Raw genomic sequence first — 21,452 nt, 5'->3', positions numbered from 1 at the left:
TTTTGCAAGATATGTTAGTCAGCTTGTATGTTTTTTTTTTTTGTTTTTTTTTTGTCTGTAATCACGTATAAAAAATTCTGCAGAGCACAGTTATCATTGGAAATTTTTGTAACTTCGCATATCAGAGGCCTATAGAGGTCCCTTTCAGTGCACAAAATTTTGAAGGTCAAGGTCAAAGGTCAAGGTCACTTTGTCGCAAATCAGGGGAGTCGACGAAACCCTTATTTTTTTGAGTAATTTTGATCGGATCGTCTTCAAACTTCATGGGAATATAGTCCATGGTCTGGCGCTCAGCTGATTAATTTTTGGTGGTGATTGGCCTTGACCTTCATGGTTAGCGCCTCCGGTCAAACATATTTGACCCCAAGGTCAAATTTTCAAGTTTTAGGAACCATATCGTGTAGTACCTCAAATTGAACACCTCGATGAGTGCTTTCTAGATATGTCAAGCTTGAGACATTATGACGTCATTTGGTGATGTTATGAGGCAAAAGCACATTTTTCATGGTTACTCTGTAGAACGATTCTCATCGGAATCTCTCGTAGGCAGATATTCCTCAAGGAGTCGCTCCTGGTGGATAGCAGCTCTGTTCACCTCAGTGTGACCTTGAAGAAGTCACACGTGGTCACCTTTTGGCAAGATACGGGTCACCCTGAGGGTGACATTGGTTTTTTGTTTTTTTTTGGCACGATTGACGTCACAATTCTTTTTCTTCGTTTGGTATGACGTCACAATCGACACTGGGGACCTGATTATGTGCCTTTTCAAAGTTTGATATCATTCTTCCTCATCCATTTCAGCTATTTCCCAAGTATTTCCCAAGGTTTGAAAGCTGTTTTATCCCAAGGGTTGAATTAATTAATTAATCCTAAGGTTTGATTATTATTTAATTCTTAATTTATTTAATAATTTCATCCCAAGGTTTGATTATTATTCAAATTATTAATTAATCCCAAGGATTGAATTTTCCCAAGGGAAACAGCTGTTTCCCAAGGGTTTGATAGCTGTTTTTTTTCCCAAGGTTGGAATTAATCGTTGTGCTTGGTAGACATTTGTGAATACATTTACGGAGAGAGGGGCGAGAGAGGGGCTGATTGGGGGGTCAAGAGAGGGGAGGGAGAGAGGAGGGGGGACAGAGGAGGGAGGAGAGGGGAGGGAGAGAGGAGGGGGAGAGAGAAGGGGGAGAGAGAAGGGCGAGAGAGGGGGTGAAAGGGGGAGAGAGAAGGGCGAGAGAGGGGTGAGGGGGCAAGAGAAGGGAGAGAGGAGGGGGAGAGAGAAGGGCGAGAGAGGGGGGTGAGAGGGGGGCAAGAGAGGGAAGGGAGAGAGGAGGAGGGACAGAGGAGGGGGAGAGAGAAAGGAAAGGGAGGGGGTGAGAGGGGGCAAGAGAAGGGAGGGAGGAGGAGGAGGGAGAGAGAGGGGGGGAAAGAGAGGAGGGGGACAGAGGAGGGGGGAGAGAGAGGGGTCATCACAATTCTTCTTCTTCGTTTGATATGACGTCACAATTGATGCTGGGGACCTGATACTGCAGGCACGAAGCTGCACATACTGGCATGCACCTACGGGCCCGCACATACGGGCCCGCACTAGTAAAAAATAATTATGGGAACAAAGGGAAAACTCATGAATACAAAATGGAAATTAAACACACGATATTATCGCATCTCACCTGTCATATAAAACGCTTCGTAGTGCAGCTATGTGTTCACATAATTCGTTGTTATTGGTTGTACAAGTAAGCAATCAGAAAGTGCGACTGCACGGGCCGCAGGACGATAAAAGTAGAGGCAGCTTTGATGTCAAGTCAAACTCAAACCAAAATGCATATATTAATCAAGTCTTCGATACCACTCAAATTCGATACCACACACACACACACACACACACACACACACACACACACACACACACACACACACACACACACACACACACACACACACACACACACACACACACACACACACACACACACACACACACACACACACACACATATATATACATTGTTACGGTTGTGGAAATTCACAAAACACCATTCACGTTCCCCAAAGATCAGTTATTTCGATAAGTACGTGTTTTAGGTTAGAATCCCCACCGATGTGTAAAGGGTATTGTTTGTGTGCCGGGCTGTGAATCTTTGAGGTAGTGTTATTCTTTTCTATCTTTTATTTTAACAACATCTACAAAAACCCGATCATCCCCGAACAACAGGAACGCCATCATCTTCCAAGAAACATCATAAAACCATCACCTCCTCCTCGACAGCCGCAAAATGCCGTTGGTTGCGAACCAGCGGCACAACAATAAAGCCACACCACACCGGTCCGTGTGCAAGCAGCTGCGAAGCGGCTAATTTGCATAATCGGATCAGAAAGACGTCTTCCCCTGAAATCACCCTGTGACGTAAGAGGTGGGGTTTCCCGCAGGGGTGAAGGTTGAAGGTTAGAAAAGGGGTGGAGCCAGTCTTGGGTGAAAGTTCAGGGAGCGGATTTTCATCCCCCCCCCCTTTCGGGCTATAAAAAGGGCGAAGTGAATCGCCAGAGCGAGTTGGAGTTGTCAGTCGCCAAAAGCAGTCGTCATTGGGAGATGGGAGAAGTCGCCAGGGGCAGTCGTCAGTGGAGAGTTGTCAGCCGGAGACGGAGCGCGTCGAACAGCCGGAGTCGAGCAAGCTACGTCACGGTCCGAGCAGACGGCCCTGAGACGGTCAAGCGATGCTGAGGAGTGAGCGGGTCCTGAAAGAGCATCAACTCTAAGAGAGCAAGGCCCGTTCACTCCTCTGAAGCGTCGTCGGCCAGGCCCGATCGACCAGGCCGCGGAGAAGGCCAAGCGACCAAGGAGAGCGGCCCGCCAAGCTGCTCAAGCCGCTCAAGCGGCTGGCGCGTTTTGCGCGGCCTCTCGGAGCCCTCGGTCAACCAGGCTCCCTAGTTTGAAATAAAGGCTCGTGAGCCCTTTTCTTTTCCTTGGTTTTGGATGAAAGTCTGTGGTGCCTTGTCTTCATAAGTAGAACTGGTTAGGTGCATGATTGTGTACATTGTTGAATAGGCATCAGCTGTAGGCTTTGCTCCTGTCATGTTCCCATCCCCCCATTGACTGATTATGTGCTTGTTTGAATGTACATCTGCTCGTTGCGTCACTTTCCTCTCATGACTGCCACGACACCTTCAGGAAATTAGCTGGCTATTTAAGCCGATAAACGTGATAATTTGTTCCGACGGAACTTGGCGATTTAAAACCGCTCGGCAAAACGTACACGCGACGAGCGCGCTTAGCGGCTCGTTCCGTACAAGTCTCCGTCGAGGTATAAATTCTCGGTATTTCTGTATGCGTGGATAATTAGGTATATCATGATTCGGCGATTGACCCTGTACGATTTGTGTGGATGGGTGGTGCTTGTGTGGGTGGGTGGAGCTTGTGTGTATGGGGCTTGTGTGGATGTGGTTTGTGTGGGTGGAGCAAATTTTTTTAAATTAAATAGACATGTGTGTGTGGAACTAATTAACTAATCACAAATTATGTGAATGTGATGGATGTGAGTGTGGCTTATGTGGGTGGGTCTTGTGTGGATGTGGCTTTTGTGAGTGGGGCTTTTGTGTGTGGGGCTTGTGTGGATGTGGCTTTTGTGCGTGGGGCTTGTGTGGGCGGAGTCAAAAAGGGGCGGAGTCAAAAAATTTCAATTTATCTATGTCTTTTGTAATTCCTGTGAATAAAATGAACCTAAAATCTCTTCCCCTTCTAAATCATATACCATATAAGTCCAAGGAACTGTATCTATTACATCAATGATTTTAAATAGTTCATTTGTCCATCGCTTTGTATAACCTTTTTCAAAATGAGATTTCCACCTTTTTATTCTTTTTATTCAATTCTATTTTTATTCTACTCCTCAAATCAATAACGGTTAAAGCATACTTGTACCCCTTATCATTATTGAGTTCAATTACATCAGCAGACCAGATATATTCAACTTCCTTGGAATAAACCTTCCTTTTATGAAACTTTGTGATTATTGGTTTATGTAATTTATCAGCTAATTGTTCTTCAATATTAATGACATCATTAGAGCCAATAAGTTTTTTTGAATTTCCAAGCCCAAGTTTCAATTTAGCGCTGATCATCTTCTTCACGATGAACCTATCAACTTTTTCTCTCAAGGTTGGATTTTGTATCAGAGACAAATTATACAACATTTCTCTATCGGCTTCATGTTTTTCTTCCAACGTTGTGCTATTTCCATAATCAATATCGTGTCTCATGCACACTTCATCAACCCTATTGATAGGTTTGCTCCACGGTTTAGGATTGTTAGCCTCATCTAATCTTTTATTCAAGTTTGTTCCTGGACCACAGAAAGAATACCCTGGTAGATGTAATTCCCCTGGTATTCCAGTATTTGTAAATTTACTTCCTGATAAAAACTTTTGTATATCTCCCCCACGTTTGTGTTTGGAGATAAATTTACTCTTTTTGAGCCACACACACCGACACATATGCCTTTTTGTATAACCCTGTTATTTTTACTTTTAAAATATGAGATTTTTTGGTGTTCGTTTTCTTTTTACATTTGAGACAATAACTCATTTATTTATGAGAAAAATTCCTACAGAGTGTGAAAACCTTTTTAGTTTCCAATATGCAGATTTGAATCCTAATTTTTAAAACATAAAGAATCCTCAGAAATGTCTTCACTCTCTCCTCCATTTATTTAAGAAAAAAATGTAAAACTTTAATTAAAATCAATCACACCAAGGAAAACGATGTTAATAGTCTTGACGCAAATATTTCTAATAGACTTGTCAATTCTTGATTTTCCTCCTCGGTGCGTTGAGATATATTTATTTTCTGTAATACCCCCAATCTTTTTCGAATCTCACTGGTTTCCATATTTTTATATTTATTTATTCTCTCCCTCTCCTCCTTCTCTCTCTTCTCCCTTGCCTCCTTCTCTCTTCTCCCTCTCCTCCGTCTCTCTCTTCTCCTTTTCCTCCTTCTCTCTCTTTTCATTCTACTCCTTTTTTTCAGTTTCTTCAACTCCTTCCTTGTCCCTTACTATCCTTGAAACACTTACACCCCATAGAATATCATACATATATTCATCAGGATTTCTTGTTAATCCTGTATCCAAAATAATTTTTTTTTTTGCAACGAGAAACCAATAAAATTTATTCTGAATTTCTAAGAGCCTTGCGTTTTCTTAACTTTAAATTTTTTTTAATTTTTTAACATTTTAATTAAATCCAAAGTTGTTGGTTTATTAACATCAGTATAAAGCCAATCTTTTATTGAAAATACCTCATTCTTATGTTGTTGAACATATTTATTAAAATACCGAATACTCTTTTCTTGAAGGTATGCTTGGACACATAAATGATAATTTTCTTGAAGCCTTCTTGCTGTCATTTATGTATTAGAAATATATGACAGATAAATATAATGACAGGAAATACCTCCCCATCTTCCCATAGTTAAATCATTTTGTATTTCCTTACTTATTATATATAATCCTGTTCTTTGTGTTTTCATGATATAAACTATGTCAAAACCATGATTGATTTTACCCTTATTAAATTCTTTTGTTTGTTGTTTGCAAATCGTGCTTCCACAAAACTCATTATTGGCACCAATTGGATAATATTCTTCCTTACGAGACTGACTTAATTGTTCCGGGTCTTCTAGGTTAATTTTAAATGACCAATTATACCCTAAATCATTCATCTCATATCCCCATTGTTATATTCTCAAACGATACTCCCTTCTTTATAAAATTTTATTTTAATTGGAACTGTGAATTCTGTATGACCTGGAGATAAAATCAACACTTCTGTATCTTTGGAATACACAGCCGTTTTATTTAAGGATATATATATATATATATATATATATATATATATATATATATATATATATATATATATATATATATATATATATAGTGATAAATCACTTAATCTCACCAAGTTACCTGCATCAGTCAGGCTTGGATAATTTATTAATTTATAAGCATTTTTCATATTAATATTTTTTGCTGTACTATATTTCTGTCGTTCAGCCTGTGCCTTTGTGTAATAATTTGATAAATCAATATCCAGTTCTTGGGAGACACCAAAGATAGAACCATCTTTACCAACATAAGTCATTTATGTTAGATTAAAAATAGTCATTAATTTTTTTTATTTTTGTTGAGTTGAAATAACACATATAGACATAATTGACCACAACACTTGAAATTTATTTCTTGGACTTGAAATGTTTGATAAACACCATTCTGTAAGAATTTTATTGCTTCAACAGGTGGCGGAAGACCAAAACTATCAAAATAATATTTGTCTTGACAATTAAAAATACAAACCCAATGAGAACCATTCCCATTATTATTTTCAAAGTTCATAATAATATTATTTCCATCCTTATCAATTGTTCTGAATCATCAATCGTCTTTATGTTGAAATATATTGTTGCTGTTTTGGAAATTCACAAAACACCATTCAGGTTCCCCGAAGATCAGTTATTTCAATAAGTAAGTGTTTCAGGTTAGGATTCCCCCACCGATGTGTAAACCGGATTTATTCGTATGCCGGGCTGTGAATCTTGAGGTAGCGTTATTCTTTTTCTATCTTTTATTTTAAAACATCGACAAACTCTACGAAAACGCCATCTCCTCAACAACACCATCATCTCCGCAACAATGCCATCTCCACAACACCGCCATCTCCACAACACCGCCATCTCCTTGACAACACCATCACGTCCTCCTCAACGACGACCGCAGAGTACCGTTGGTTGCGGACACGCTGTGCGGCAGTGGCCACATTCCACCGACTGTGTGTGCAAACAGCCGCGGAGTGGCTAATTTGCATAAGTGGATCAAAAGGAGGTCTACCCCGAAAGCACCCTGTGACGTCAAACTTGGGGTTTCCCACGAGGCTCACCAGGGGTGAAAGGTCGGAGGTGAAAAGTGGGTGGAGCCTGGCCTCAGGTTGAAAGATCGAAGAGTGGCTCACTTCTGGCCGATATAAGGGCGGAACTCGGGCAGATTCGGGTTGTTGTTCACGTGTCGTTCACCGGTGGAGATTCAAGTCGGGAGTCGGGCTGGTGGGAGCTGGAAAGATGGAGCTTGGAGTCGTCGGAGCCAGCGGCAGCATCGGAGCATGGAGTGGTCGGAGCCAGCGGCAGCGGCGGAGCTTGGGGATCTGGGCAGACGGCCCTGAGACGGTCGGACGATGCTGAGGAGTGAACAGGTCCTAAAAGGCATCAACTCTAAAAGAGCAAAAGACCCGTTCACTCCTCCAGACGCGTCGCCGGCCAGGCCCGACCGAGCAGGCCGCGATGAAGGCTGGACGACAACAGGGGACCGAGCAAGCTGCTCGGCAAGCCGCCCAAGCGACTGGCGCGTTCATAACGCACCAGACCGAACAGAGACACCAAGGGTCGCCGATCCGAAGACCATCGAGTCGCCACCAGGGGCGGCCAGGTAACCAGCCCGGCCTCTTGGAGCCCCTCCGTCAATCAGGCTCAGAGTTTGAAATAAAGGCTCGCGAGCCCTATTCTTTACCTTGGTTTTGAATGAAAGTCTGGCGCCTTGTCTTCATAAGTAGAACTGATTAAGTGCATGATTGTGTACATTGTTGAATAGGCATCGGCTGTAGGCTTTGCTCATGTCATGTTCCCATCCCTCCATTGACTGATTATGTGCTTGTTTGAATAAATGCCCCATTGTTTGAATGTACATCTGCTCGTTGCGTCACTTTCCTCCCATTGACTGCCACGACGCGTTTGGGAAATTAGCTGGCTATTAAAGCTGATAAACGTGATAATTTGGTCCTACGGAACTTGGCGATTTAAAACCGCTCGGCAAAAACGCACATGGGACGAGCACGCTAAGGGGCTCGTTCCGTACAAGTCTCCGTCGAGGTATAAATTCTCGGTATTTCTGTCTGCTTGGATCATTAGGTATATCGAGATTCGGCGATTGACCCTGTACCACGTGGACAGGATATTGACAAGTTTATCATGCATTAAGGCACCCGTAGCGGGTTTCCAGGGTTATCCGGAAGACTACGACTGAATTCCGGTTTTCGGCGGGCACGCGACTGCGTTTGGGCTGAAGCGGTCGTGCGTGGCCGTCCAAACCGACATAATTCGCAACACTGTTGCTCAGGAGCGGGATTCAAACCCCTCTGTCTCCACACAAAATTTACGGACTCGGATCAAGGGTGTGCGAAGCGACCCTCCGTTTCCACTAAATTGCGAGTGTTTCAAATTATTTTTTACTCCCGATATGCAAAATGGCAGCTCAAGGCGAGTAGTGGCAGGAGGGAATAGATCTGGATGTAGGATCTATGGTCCCGGACGGAACCATTGCCCAGGGCACCGCTATGCAGGTTGACCATTCCCCTCAACCGAACTCAGAGTCTGTATTGGGCGGGGTCGGTGGCATATGACACCCCCCCCCCACCTCCGTAAAATTCCTTCTCCGATTCCGGCCCAAACCGCGACCGAAAGAGGCGAATCGGCTTCGTCGGGGTCGGCTGACATCAACCGGTTGGGGGAAATATTGATGAAAATGATGCAAAATCTGGGAAACAAAATGGATGTAAATATGCAAAGCATCAGGGGCGATATACAAGCCACAAATGCCGAAATGAAAACAAACACGCAGGATTTGAACAAGAAAATGGATGCGAATACACGCGAGCTAAACGACAAGATGGATGCAAATGTGCAAAGCATCAGGGATAATATGCAGAACATGGGATTGAACCTCCAGGTGGGGCAAAAGGCAGTGAGTATGGGCATAAGAGGCATAATGGCGCCTGCACGTGGCGAGAGGCGGGCGGTGGAGCACAAAATAGCGGAGACACCGAACCAACGGGGGGGGGGAGTGTCGAGTGTGTTTGGCCCGCAAAGGATGCGGGTTAAGTCGTGAAGGGGGATGCCGTCACCACATGTAGGGTGAGACACATGGAAGTGACGACGACGGAAAAATTGATGGTGACGGAGACATGGATTATAAAGGCAGAAACTAATAAATATGAGGAGAAGTCGAAAGAAAGATTAAAAGAAGTGACTGAGAAATTAACAGACGCAATTAATAAAAGAGACAACGGAAATAAAAACAGAGACACGGGAGATAGAGGGTGAATCAAAGGTAAAAGACGAACACACACACGTGGGAGTAATAGGGGACAATGCGGGTGAGCTGGGGGAATGTTTCTTGACCCGGTGCGAGCAGCAGGATAGCCTCCTTCAGGAACGGAGGGAGACGCTATGCCCCCTTGAAGCGGATCACGACCAGGTGAGTTCGGTCGTGCCATGCGAGGTAGAGGGGGCGAGTGCTGTGAACGAGTACACGCGCAGCTTGGGGGGTATGGAGACCCCGGAGCGCCTGTGGTAGAGCAAATCCCCAGCACGATTGTCCCGGTGTGTGTGGTGAAGAGTGTGTCGAAATGTGTGGTGAAACATGAGCATAGTATTTGTGTCATGGCGTGCTTAAGTAAAATGGCGTGCGTAAGTAAAATGGCGTGCGTGGAAATGGACAGATGGTTCCAGACGGAATACAGGTGTGGCGAGCCTTCTGCGCCGTGTAGGGTTAATTTGGTTATCGCGCCGGCTTCGCAGAACGTGGCGTCCAAGGTCCGTTCCTCGTTTTCGGAGCTTCGTTCTTGGGGAGACAACTGAGTTTTCCCTTTCTTAATTTCTTTTATTGCTTGTAATTTATGAGATTCCTTTTGGTCATCTTTTATACTCTTTATAGCACCCACTACATTTCCTACAGCAGAAGCAGTTGAACTAATTATGTCTTTATGTTGAAGAATAATTGAACCTATACCCATTAGAGTATCAATTATCCCATCTCCTTTTTTTTCTAAATTGATGTCTGACACCCCTTTGTCTCTTAGGTGTATAGTATCCTCTACCAAGATACATACCTTCACCCTTGTAGTATGGGGAAAGGAACATCCCATCCCCTGTAATTATTTTATATTTTCCCAACTCGTGTTTGTTTCCTCACAATAACCATCATATTTATTTATTGGAAAACTTCACGTAAGTGAATTATGATGGATATAATTTCTCCATTAAAAGAAATAATGCGATTATCTTGGTCGGTTATCCTAAAATTTATTCTGTATATGGTTTTTCCTGACTCAGGGAGATAAACCAGATTTTTGGGTTCCATATTGAATTTATAACCAATTGGGGTTGAGTATGCGCTGAATGAAAATATTTTATTTGTTCTTATTCCATCATAAGCACCATCAATCAAATCACAGTGAATTAATACCGAATTTATGCCTGAGGATATTTGAATGACATTATCACTGTAAAATGTCCCATTAGTTTCAATCTTTTTTGAGGGGAAACCCAATAACTCTCAAAATGAATTATCAATTGTGAAATCAACCTTGTAGTTATTTTTAAGTTCAATTGTTGATTTTGAAGTATGTTTTTGAATGTCTATAACAATATTTTTTGGTTCATCACCCTGTTCTTTCATAAGACGAACAATTTCGGAAGATATTTGAGAAATCTCATATGCTCCGGGTGAAACTGTTATCGTTTTGTATCCACTTCCCGGATTATAACTAAACTTGTCATTTTTCTCGGTGATATTAAATAAGGTATTATAAGTTTCCATGGACAATAAAGACGCCTCATATTCTTTTATTGTGTCAAGTTGTAGTGGGTATGGGAATGAAGATGTGTGGTTGCTTGTTGTGAAATTAAAACTCAGGTTTGTGCTTCTCATCTTATTTAATATGAGATAAAATGTCTTTGTATTGACATTTATTAATTATTTTCATGTTCATCAACTGGTCTAAAATGGCTGATGCTTCATTAAAACAATTATTTCCAGCCTTCTTACTACCAAACAGCAATAACAGTCTATGAACTTATTGTGATGGGTCATTTGGAAGAAAACTAACACCTGAACCAAGGATACTTAAAGCCTGAATAATGTGTTTCTCCTTCTCATTCTTCCTACTTTTACCAGATAGACTTTCCATATAATTAAGAGAGTCCAGCAGATCAATATACACTCTATCATCATTATTTTTCATATCCATTGGTTTATCAAAATACTTTGATTCATCCCTCACTGTTGAACCTTGTCTTCCATCTTTTGTGAGAAGAAACATTAATCTGGGGGTTAATTTAACAGGGGGTTGAGCAGAACTCAAGAACCTTAATTCATTATTAAATATCAATACCTTTTCTTTAGCAAGATGAAATATTGCTGGTTGTTCTGTTGGAATGAGTCCTGCTTTGGTTTTTGAATCCGCTGAATATTCATTGTTTTGAAGAGCCTTCACATTATAATCAGGGGGTTGATTAATCTCTTCCAGTTGCTGAAATAATCCTTTTTTATCATATTCTAATTCTCCTAGATGTCCTAATTCTTCCTCCGTCATTTGACTGAAATCTTTGAACATTTGAAGTTTTTTTCAGAGTATATTCTATTGTGGGAACTGTGGAAGCATCTATAATTTTTTTCTTGGGAAGTTTTTAAAAGTGGTTTAAAAAATTTCTCTTGTTTTCTTTCAAATGCTTCTTCACCCGTTAGTTTCTGTCTGCGTTTCTTCTTTATGTCTTCCTGGTGTTTTACAACTGTTGGAACCAACTCTTGATGTTCCTTAAATCTTCTTGCTCTTTCTTTCGCATTCATTTATTTATTGGAAAATATCATTTAATGAATTGTAAAGATCAACAGGGAACTTTTCCTTTTCTTCATCATTAAAGTAGATGTGTTCAAATAAATCCTTTTCTTTAAATGTTTCATCAAATTCTTAATTAACATTAATACGAGTTGTAATTTCTTCTTCACTAATACTTGTATCTCTGCTTTTCATACGTTTGCGTTGAGTTTCTTCATCAACATTCATACCAAATGATAAAATTTTAACCCCATCACCACTCAGATGTTTAATAATTTCTCATTCCTTCTGGATTAGTTTCTAATATCCCAAGACCACCAGATGTTAGTTTCTTTAACTCACTCTTACAATGTGAATATTTTGTTGTACCAAGAGAAATCTCCTCAAATATTTGGCCTTCATTCCTCAATCGCATATGTTCCTCTACTGAAATATAATAATAATCTTCACCTTCTACTTCTCCAGCTGTTATTGCCCTCGTTGTTGTTGATACAATACGAACTAGAACGGGCACTCATAGAGCGCATACCTTCGCCGCCACTACTTTTTTTGTTCTTGGTATGAGTGTGGGGAACTGGTTTCATATGAATGGTCTTACGACACAAACCACATATCTATAATGTCATGACCCCCCCCCCGACTTTCGGGGGCTACGGACTTAACAACAATCAACTCACGTCGTTTTGGCGAGTCTTCACTCGCAAGCTCGGTGAATACAACTTTCAACAAGAGAAGGTAATCTCGTTTGATGCTGGCTTCATGCAAATCGAATAAGAATTGACTGAGTTATGCCGAAAACCGCATATTTTTCAAGGGCGTGACCCCCCCCGACATTTTACCCCAACCGGTGACATGTGTTATGACGTCATTGTGTCACAAGATTGGGCATTAAATTCTGAACATTTTGGTGCTGGGTTCATGTAAAGCGGACAAGAATTGACCGAGTTATGACAAAAACCGCATATTTTTCAAGGTCGTGACCCCCTGACCTTTGACCCCTAACCGGTAACAAGAGTATGGGCGTCATTGTGTCATATTGCATATCACAAGATGAGGCGTTGAATTCTGATCATTTTGGCGTTAGTTGCATGCAAATTGAATAAAAATTGACCGTGTTATCGTGAAAAGACGATTTTGACCTTTTCGTGACCTTGACCTTGACCTTTGACCCGAACGATCCCAAAATCTAATCAAATGCTTCCTGGCTAATAACTAATCATCCCACTAAATTTCATGCAATTCGGTTTAATACTTTTTGAGTTATACGAATCACAAGACTACAAATAAATAAATGAATAAATAAATACACGCCGACCAAAACATAACCTTTTGCAGAATGCGAAGGTAACTACATGGTGCTTTTTAAGCAAATTTACAATATTCTCATTTGTACTATACAAGAACCTTGATTTATGAAAGTTTTTTTTCCAGAAGCAGATTTACCCACAAGATTTATAATAATAGTTGTCATTTATATATGTAATTGTTTATAAAATAAAAAAAAAAACATATCCCTTAATATCTCATCTTGTTTCGCAACAATGTATTTATATTTTTCAGTCGTGTGCTTCATTTTATCCCCAAATTCCTTTTTACTACATAATGTCGAACAATTGTCTCTCCAAAAATTGTTTATATCTATTGAATTTAACTTGAATAAAATATAAGTATTGGCATTGTTTCTTTTTGAGCGACGAGGGAGTTGAAAGTATGATTGACGAAGATTAATACAATTACAAGAAGAATGTCTCTCTTCTGGAGTCGCTTTCCATTACCGTTTGGTTTCTTTCATTAACACAATCATCAAAGATAACGAGGTTCTTTTTTGATTTATCCAAATCTTGGGGAGAAGGTATATCATCCGTATTATCACTAAGAATACAAGTTATTGGTTTTGATTTCTTTTTATATCTCTGTGTATCACAAAATACTTGTATTATATCTTCAATGTTGTAATCATTTAGTTTGTTTTGAAGTTTTAATAAACCGATTATATCTTCTTTTTGAAGACCAGCATTAAAACCTTGTGAGAGTAGTTGATACTCAGGTTGAAAACTCGACTTTGTGAAAATTATTAAATTATCATAATCCAAAAAGTTGGGAGTAAGGAGCATCTTTAAAAGTAAGCAGGTTTTTCCACACCCGCTTGAACCAACTATGAGACATCTTAATGAATTTGGAAGATTTTTATGGTTGTTAATTTTATCTTATTTTTCAAATGGGTAAACAATCATTCATTTATACATTTGGAAAACATGTTATTTAATATATTATTGGCTTTTTTCGAAACTCTGTATTTTCTCCTCAGTTCGGACTTAATTTGAAGATAATCCATTATTTTATTTATACAATATTGTTGCGAATTCGTGCCCGCCGGCGTACGAACGGCCACGTAACTCGAATCGCGGCACGTCGCCCACCGGATGGACAATTCTGTCGTGACCCTCTCGGACTAACGCCGGGAGCTAGTCACGGGTGGGCCTTTCGGCCTCACCACGATCGTGCCAATCGGCCCCCGCGTGGGATAGGGTTGTTCGCCAAATTCGACCTCCCTAAGTACCGACGCGGAGGGTAGACCGGGTGATCGCACCTCGCCGCAGGTCGACTCCGGACACGGGCCACTTAAGCGACCCGTTCCGTACTATCGGGATAACCGAGCGGTGTTATCGTCGGCCTCGACGGTTCCGATTAATTATCGGGCATATTAAGCCCACTATCAACCCTTTACGTGAAGCAAGATGGAGATTCAATTAAAGAAAAGACGAAGCGAAACGGGAAAAACAGTTCAACATAATTACCATTTATTCCGCGGCACACGGAGAGCACACATATACAATTACAACAATTATGCACTAAAAGCTGATGTAACAAAAGAAACACAACAATGTAGATCTACTACCGACTACACGTGCACACGGCAACACTTACACAGTTTTACTTTACAGACGGCGCTGACAACACATTTACTCAAAAGCAAAAGAAAAGGGCCACCCTCAAAGACAAGGGGACAGACGGGGCCTGTGGGCCGCGAGACCGGGTGGATCCTACCCGTGTCTTGTGATGAGCCGCAAATGTGGCGGCGCGGCGGTGCCCCGACTCCGCGCTCCTTCGCGGGTTTCGTTGGCACTGCTTGGAGTGGGGTGGGAACGGGGCCCCCCTTTTCGCACTATCTCAGCGCAGGGGTGGGGGGGGAAAGGGCGGAATTGTTGATGCTCTTGGGAAAGAGGATAGCTGGCTTGCTTGGGTCCCGCGCCGAGCGACTCCACTGCAAGCTCGTCGCCGACCGCCGTCTTCCTTGCCTCGGACCCGAGCTATCCGGTCCCCTCCGCAATTCTCCTCAGCCGGCTGCAGCAAATCACCTCAACCGCGCTCCAGGCTCCAGGCGTCCTCTCTCTGCAGCTCCCTGACAGACTCCGAACCCCGACAGACTCCGACCTCCGACAGACTGACTCTCCTCCAGACCCGACTTGACTGCTTCGACCACACTCTGCCGCTGCCACACTCTGCTCTCCAAAACTGACTAAATTCGCCCCGCGCTCGGCGCTTTATAGTCTGGCAGGAGAACCCATATGCAAATTTCTGGATCAGAACGAGCTCGGGGGTGGAGCCACGCTCGCCCATTGGACGGAGAAAAAGGGGCGTGAGTCTCCCCTGATCCTCGAATTTACATATATCGATTCTACACCGACGCGCCTGGAGGCGGGGCCAAACCGCCCCGCGTTTGCTGATTGGACGGATCAGAAGTGGGCGTGTATCATTCCTGATTCAAATTCTCCTCGGAAAGGCCGCACTTTGCACCCGCGGCTCGGCGCGCGTCCCGCACGAGGCCAGGACAGCCTGACGCTCGGTGCCCACAAGCGGTGCGGGAATGGCCGCAGAAGGAGAGGCGAAGGTGGTGGAGGGTTTAAAGTGGTGGTCCATGGCCATGGTGACGTTTGGAATGGCATTGATGCGATGTTTGCGGGAGCGAGTTGTGAAGGTAAAGGTCGTGGCTGTTGGCGTTGTTGTTGTTGTGAAGCGGCGTTGTGGTTGGTGGTTGTTGTGTGATGGCGGTTGAGACGTGGTTGGTTCAAAATAAAGATAGAACAGAAAAACGGCTATCTTTAAGGGTCGCAGCCCGAATGAATGACATTTATTCCCTCTAAACAACGGGTTTGGGGCTAACTACACATGTACTTACAGAGATATCTCACCTACGGGACCTGAATGGTGGTTTGCGAATTTCCTCAACCGCAACAATATATTGTGTTGATATTTCCCTGAAAATGGAAATCGTGAATACTGTATAACAACAATCCTTTGAAAATTTCTCTAATACGTTCAGTTTCTTCCATTCCAAGGAAAGTTCTGTTATCACCGTCATACTTTACATTCATTTCTCCAATCAATCTTTTAAAGTAATTCATTTTTTGTGTAAATCGAAAAGAATTATATATCTTTTTATAATTAATGAGAAGATAATCACAGAATATACATTGTTTATAGGCTTTTGACTCTGTGTTTAATCCCACTCAATCACATGCAGGACAATTCTCAAATTTGTCATATGGAGAATCAGGGAATTGAAGGGGCTCAAGATCTACTATACTATTCATATTTATAAAGTAAAACTTTGCTTAAACTAAAATTCATCTTCGGTACCTTAATAATCATCTATAAAACTACTTTCAAAACTATCATTTGAACACAAAAATGATGTAGTGCCGTATAGCATGATATTTAAAAAATGTATTGGGCCCAATATGTTCTCTTGGATCAGGTATTATGTGGCGGAGGAATGTGCTCTCCCGAGTGCCCTTCGAGTTTAATTATATCTTTCATCAGGTGCATCCTCGGACCCCTCACTCTCGATTGGGTCTTAAGGCGCATCCTCGGCTACCTCGCTGGAGTATTTTCCATTTTATTCGGCCTGCTCAACAACACCTTGAGTTGAAACAGGCCACAATGGTTTATTAATGATGAAGTGTTCAAAAGTTTTTTTTCTTCACTTTCCTCACTCATATCATTGAATGACTCATTTACATACCTATGAATTACTGTACACATCACTTTTGTAAGTGCTATAGTTTTTACATGAGGAGTTGGAGCGATTTCATGCAGTATAATGTGATTTTCCACAATCTACTCTCACAGACTAATTCAAATATACAACCGAATTATAATTTGAGTTTGGACGATCGGATCACATTGACGAAATAACTCAAAATCTGGAATTAAATATGAAAATGGTAAGAAATTGGTGGTTTCGGGTTTTTTTGTGGGTATATGCCATTTCCAATCAGCTTGCTATTGCTTGCCAAGCCAGCCGTTCAACAAGGGGAAGTACTTGGCTCCCTCCCGAACGTCTGTTCCTGAGGCCGCCGGGCACAGATAACAAACGCCGATTGGTACTGCCAATTCTGGCAGGGTTACATTACTTTGCATTTTACGATTTCCGGTAGATTGACCGCACCAAGTGAGTTTCATGCCCTCGATGCATACATGCTTTAACTTACCGTATCAGGTGCAGCCAAGCGGATCCGCCAAGTAAACACCAGCTAACAAGCAAATCAGGTGGGGTACAATTTCCTGTCTAACTATACTTGTGCACTGTGTCGGACCAACAAAGGAAAAGACAACCAAGACAGATTGGAAATAACAACAATTATTTGTCACACACACACACACACACACACACACACACACACACACACACACACACACACACACACACACACACACACACACACACACACACACACACACACACACACACACAATCATTTAAAAGCAAGTATTTACAGGCAATAAAGCAAAAGGCACATAAGAGCAGATTTAACCACACACATATTCTTATACAATCTTAGACAATATTATTTACACAGAAGATTTGGCCATCATTCAAGTCAAGGAAGAAGAACAAAACAAGAACTTGAAAAGAAAAGAAAAGTAAGGATAAAAGAAAAGTTGGGTCTTTTATTTTCTCCCTCACCTGCTCAACAACACCTTGAGTGTTGCACTAGCTCAAACTGACAGGACTGCGCCAGCTCAAATATACTAGAGAATGCAGAGGAAAGGATGGGGAATGGGCAGTGGCGATGCCATGCGATGGGACACGCAGCCTTTGACAGGTTTTGTTTTTTTATCCTTCTGGGTGTTCATATCATACACCCTCCTCACCAGATAACCTGGTGGGGAAGATGGCTAAGGCGCCGACAACCCAACCATGAAACAGGTTTGTACAGGTTTATATGATACCTGTAGCAAGCCACAGATCTGAACTGGCCTGACCTGGCAATATAATGCAATCCATACAATAAATTTATAAATGAAATTTTATCCCGAAACACACACCAGGTGGGCTTCTACATTTTTACAATTATTTACATACTTTGCCCTGGGCAACAGGTGGCCATTAAATGGTCTTTAACTGTTGAAGACAGTGCTTAGAGGGAAGTTATGGAAAAAACGCAGGTGGGACCACATGGCCATTTGTCGGTGGCAGTCTTCATGACTCACGTGGCCCATATTGCACGAATATCTTCTTTGGCCTCGGGGCCATCATCAGGGTAGATGACCCTACAGCTCCTGGGGATTAACCTGCCCCACTTGTTGCAGCGCTGATGAACTGGGCCACAACAAGTGGTCTTTGGTGCCAACATTGAAGAATAGGGCCACACAAAAGTGTTCCTCAGCGATGAACTTGAGGAGGTGTGACAAGGGTGACAGTCAATGGGCCAGGCGACAGGCACGGGCATGGCAAAGGCAAAGGCAACATCGCATCGGCAATGCAAATTTCAAATTAGGGTTGGCAGGTGTCACTGGCTGGTCTCTCGGTGCACACGTACGTACCTGAGAGAGGTGGTGGCGTTGCGAGCCAATCTGAAAATGGGCATGGCCCTAACCTTGCAGCTCCCCCCTTTAATCTCATGGGCCTATCCTCGTCACGGTCATGCCCCCAGTCCCTATCCTTGCCTGCTATACCCCAGCCCCCTCTTTAAATTGTTCCCATGTCTCCTAACCAGTATGCCTATCTCTTAGGTTCCCCTCAATCTGTACCATATTACAAATAAAATAAGCCCGCAAAAGGATGGCATACAGTTATTTATCGGTATGATGTTCTTCCACGTTTTTGGTCTTTTCTGTCTGACTGCCTCTCACAAGCATTTCATAACTTCCATGTGGAAAGCCGCATTAATTATAGCACCTTTGGGAAGAAATTCTGTGTGAACTATTCCTTCCATCTCAAGGAATGCAATCAGTATGTCCTTCACTTGTGATCTCGACTGGCACACCTTTCTCATTCTTGGTGAGGTCGGTGTTTTCCACTGTGAGCTCTGTGCTTTCGTTTCGGAGTCATACCCATAAACCCATGACTCATTACCTGGGGTAAAAATGTTGGATCCGAAACACATCGATCAAACATGTTGGGTGAAATAAAGACACCACAGTTTTCTTTTTGGTCATCTGTGAGGATGTGCGGAGATGAGTCTTGTCCACGATTTCTCGAATGGTTAAACGTTGGTTTTCATGGATAACAGTGCTGACTTGAGTGATGTTTTAATCGGTTGGTGCTGTTGATGGACGGCTGCATTAAAAAAAAAATGTATGTATATACATATATATTTAATAATATATATATATATATATATATATATATATATATATATATATATATATATATATATATATATATATTGTTACGAATTCGCGCCCGCCGGCGTGCGATCGGCCGCGTACCTCTAATCGCAACCGCGTCACCCACCGGACGGACAATTCAGTCGTGACCCTCCTGGAACTATCGCCAGAAACCAGTCACGGGTGGGCGTTTAACCTCACCACAGCCCAGTCCGCATTCTACCCGCGCGAAATAGGGTCACTCGCCGAATATCGAAATACCTAAGTACTCGCGCGGGTAACCTACCGAGGGGCCGTACCTCTCCGCAGGTCGGCTTGGGACACGTACCGCTTAAGCGGTTCATTCCGTTCTACAGCGATAACCGAGCGGGTATTATCGCTGACCTAGACAGATCCGATTCTCCTTATCGGGTGTTTAAAACCCAACTAATTATTCCGCGATGCAAGATGGCATTTTCAATGGGGAATAGAGGACGCAACGAACGGGATACATTTCACAAGCAAGGACATTTATTACAACTAAGCACGTATGTACAGCCAGGCAGTCATGCACGTATGTACAAGCAACAAATAGAAAGCGTTACCACCGACTACAATGAGAATGTACATGCACAGTCACTTACACAGGTTTACTTAACAGACGGCGCCACGACAACATTCATTCAAAAACCCAAAATAAACACAGGAAAAGACCCCCTCACAGACAAGGGGGTCAGGCTGGACCACTTGGGTCTTTATGGCACGGGACCTGGGAGACGGTACGGGTCCCGCGAGACCCTAGCAGGTTACCTGCACCCTCGAGTTGCCTCGATGGTCGGCGAGCTCTCTCTGGCACTCTCCTCCACGGACGCGCAGTTTCGCGCTCCACAGCCGGCAGAGCTGCGCCTCCCGTCCGCGTCTCCGGTACGTCGCCTGGACTCTCCACCGACCCACGCCTCTGGTGTACGGGTCGCTCCACAGACCCAGAGACCAAGAGACCAAGACAAGACCAGACCAATAGAAGGGCGCAAAACGAAGAGAGGAGACCAGACCAGGAGAAGAGCGCCAACGAAGAGGAGGAGACCAATGCTCGCGGCTGTCCGCCTTATATAGCCTGGGGCTCCGCCCTTCGCCCCTCCCTGTTTTCGGCTCCGCCTCCCTTCGAGAAGCTTCTCAAAAAGGGGTCTTTCTCAACTCCGACCGCCTCACTCCTCGTATCCACCAATCGCGAGCGCGCCGCCTCGCCCTTTTCGTCACAACAGCCTCAGAAAAAAAAGGCGGAAAAAAAACCCACACGTCATCGCAGTTCCTTCCTTGGTCCCTTTACTTGGCGCCCTCGGACGGCTTTCGACGCGGAAAGGGTTGTAGCGTGGTTTGTGGAGGATGGCGTTTGCAAGCTGGCGTAGTGGCGAAGATGGTTAAATGGTGGTGGTATTGTTGTGGTGATTGTAGCATGGTTGGCATTTTGGCGTAGTTGGTGGTGGTTGTTGTAATGGTGGCGAGATATGTCGGTTCAAAATAACGATAGAGAAAGAAAAACCTACCTCAAAGGGTCACAGCCCGGTGAACACGACTAATTCCCATTAAACAACGTTTGGGAAATCTAACTGAACACAGACTTATCGATCTAACTGAACGAAGGACCCTTTATGGTGTTCTGTTTAATTTCCACAGCCGTAACAATATATGTTTCTAGAGGGACATGCTTACACACTGCAAGCAACTACTCAGGTGCATCCTACATGCAGATGTAATACATGTAAACTTTATATATTTGATGATGCGGTTTGTAAAAGAGCTTTTTTATTTTATTAAGTCGATTGTGGTTGCATTCTTTAAGTGGCTGAATAACTCAAGTTAATCACATATTGGTGATTAGAATGAGCTGTTTTTATGAAAAAAAATTACAGCTACTCTTTGGTAATTTTAATGTAAATATGGAAAAGGTTATGAAATAAGAAGCAGTAGAGTCTTGTGTTTGCATTGCCTCGCCGCTAGTTTGATTGTAAGCTCCATTGTCTTGGGTCACGTGACCTGCAATGAGCAGCCTGAGGCTGTACTGGCAAACTTTTATTTGCAGATATTTTCTTTTGTGGAAATTTTCCGATTGTTTTGTGAGTTTTTTTCTTGGGATATTGGCTTCAAGTTGCATCAACTTTCAAAATTTCAGCTTTCTATGCCACCTAGAACATACTAAACAT

General features: G+C 42.8%; 1 protein-coding gene across 4 annotated transcripts in view; it reads left to right on the top strand.

Annotated features, from left to right (window-relative positions):
- DNAI2 (dynein axonemal intermediate chain 2) overlaps nt 1–21,452 on the top strand; it is a 207,037-nt gene that overhangs the window by 2,656 nt on the left and 182,929 nt on the right. The gene's annotated exons all lie outside the window — the stretch shown is intronic.

The sequence above is a fragment of the Eptatretus burgeri genome, chromosome 1, assembly GCF_056783735.1.
Source record: "Eptatretus burgeri isolate ZD-2024b chromosome 1, Ebu_testis_v1, whole genome shotgun sequence".
Lineage (NCBI taxonomy): Eukaryota > Metazoa > Chordata > Myxini > Myxiniformes > Myxinidae > Eptatretus > Eptatretus burgeri.
The sequence above is the reverse complement of the archived record's forward strand: the minus strand, read 5'-3'. Positions and strand labels throughout refer to the sequence as shown.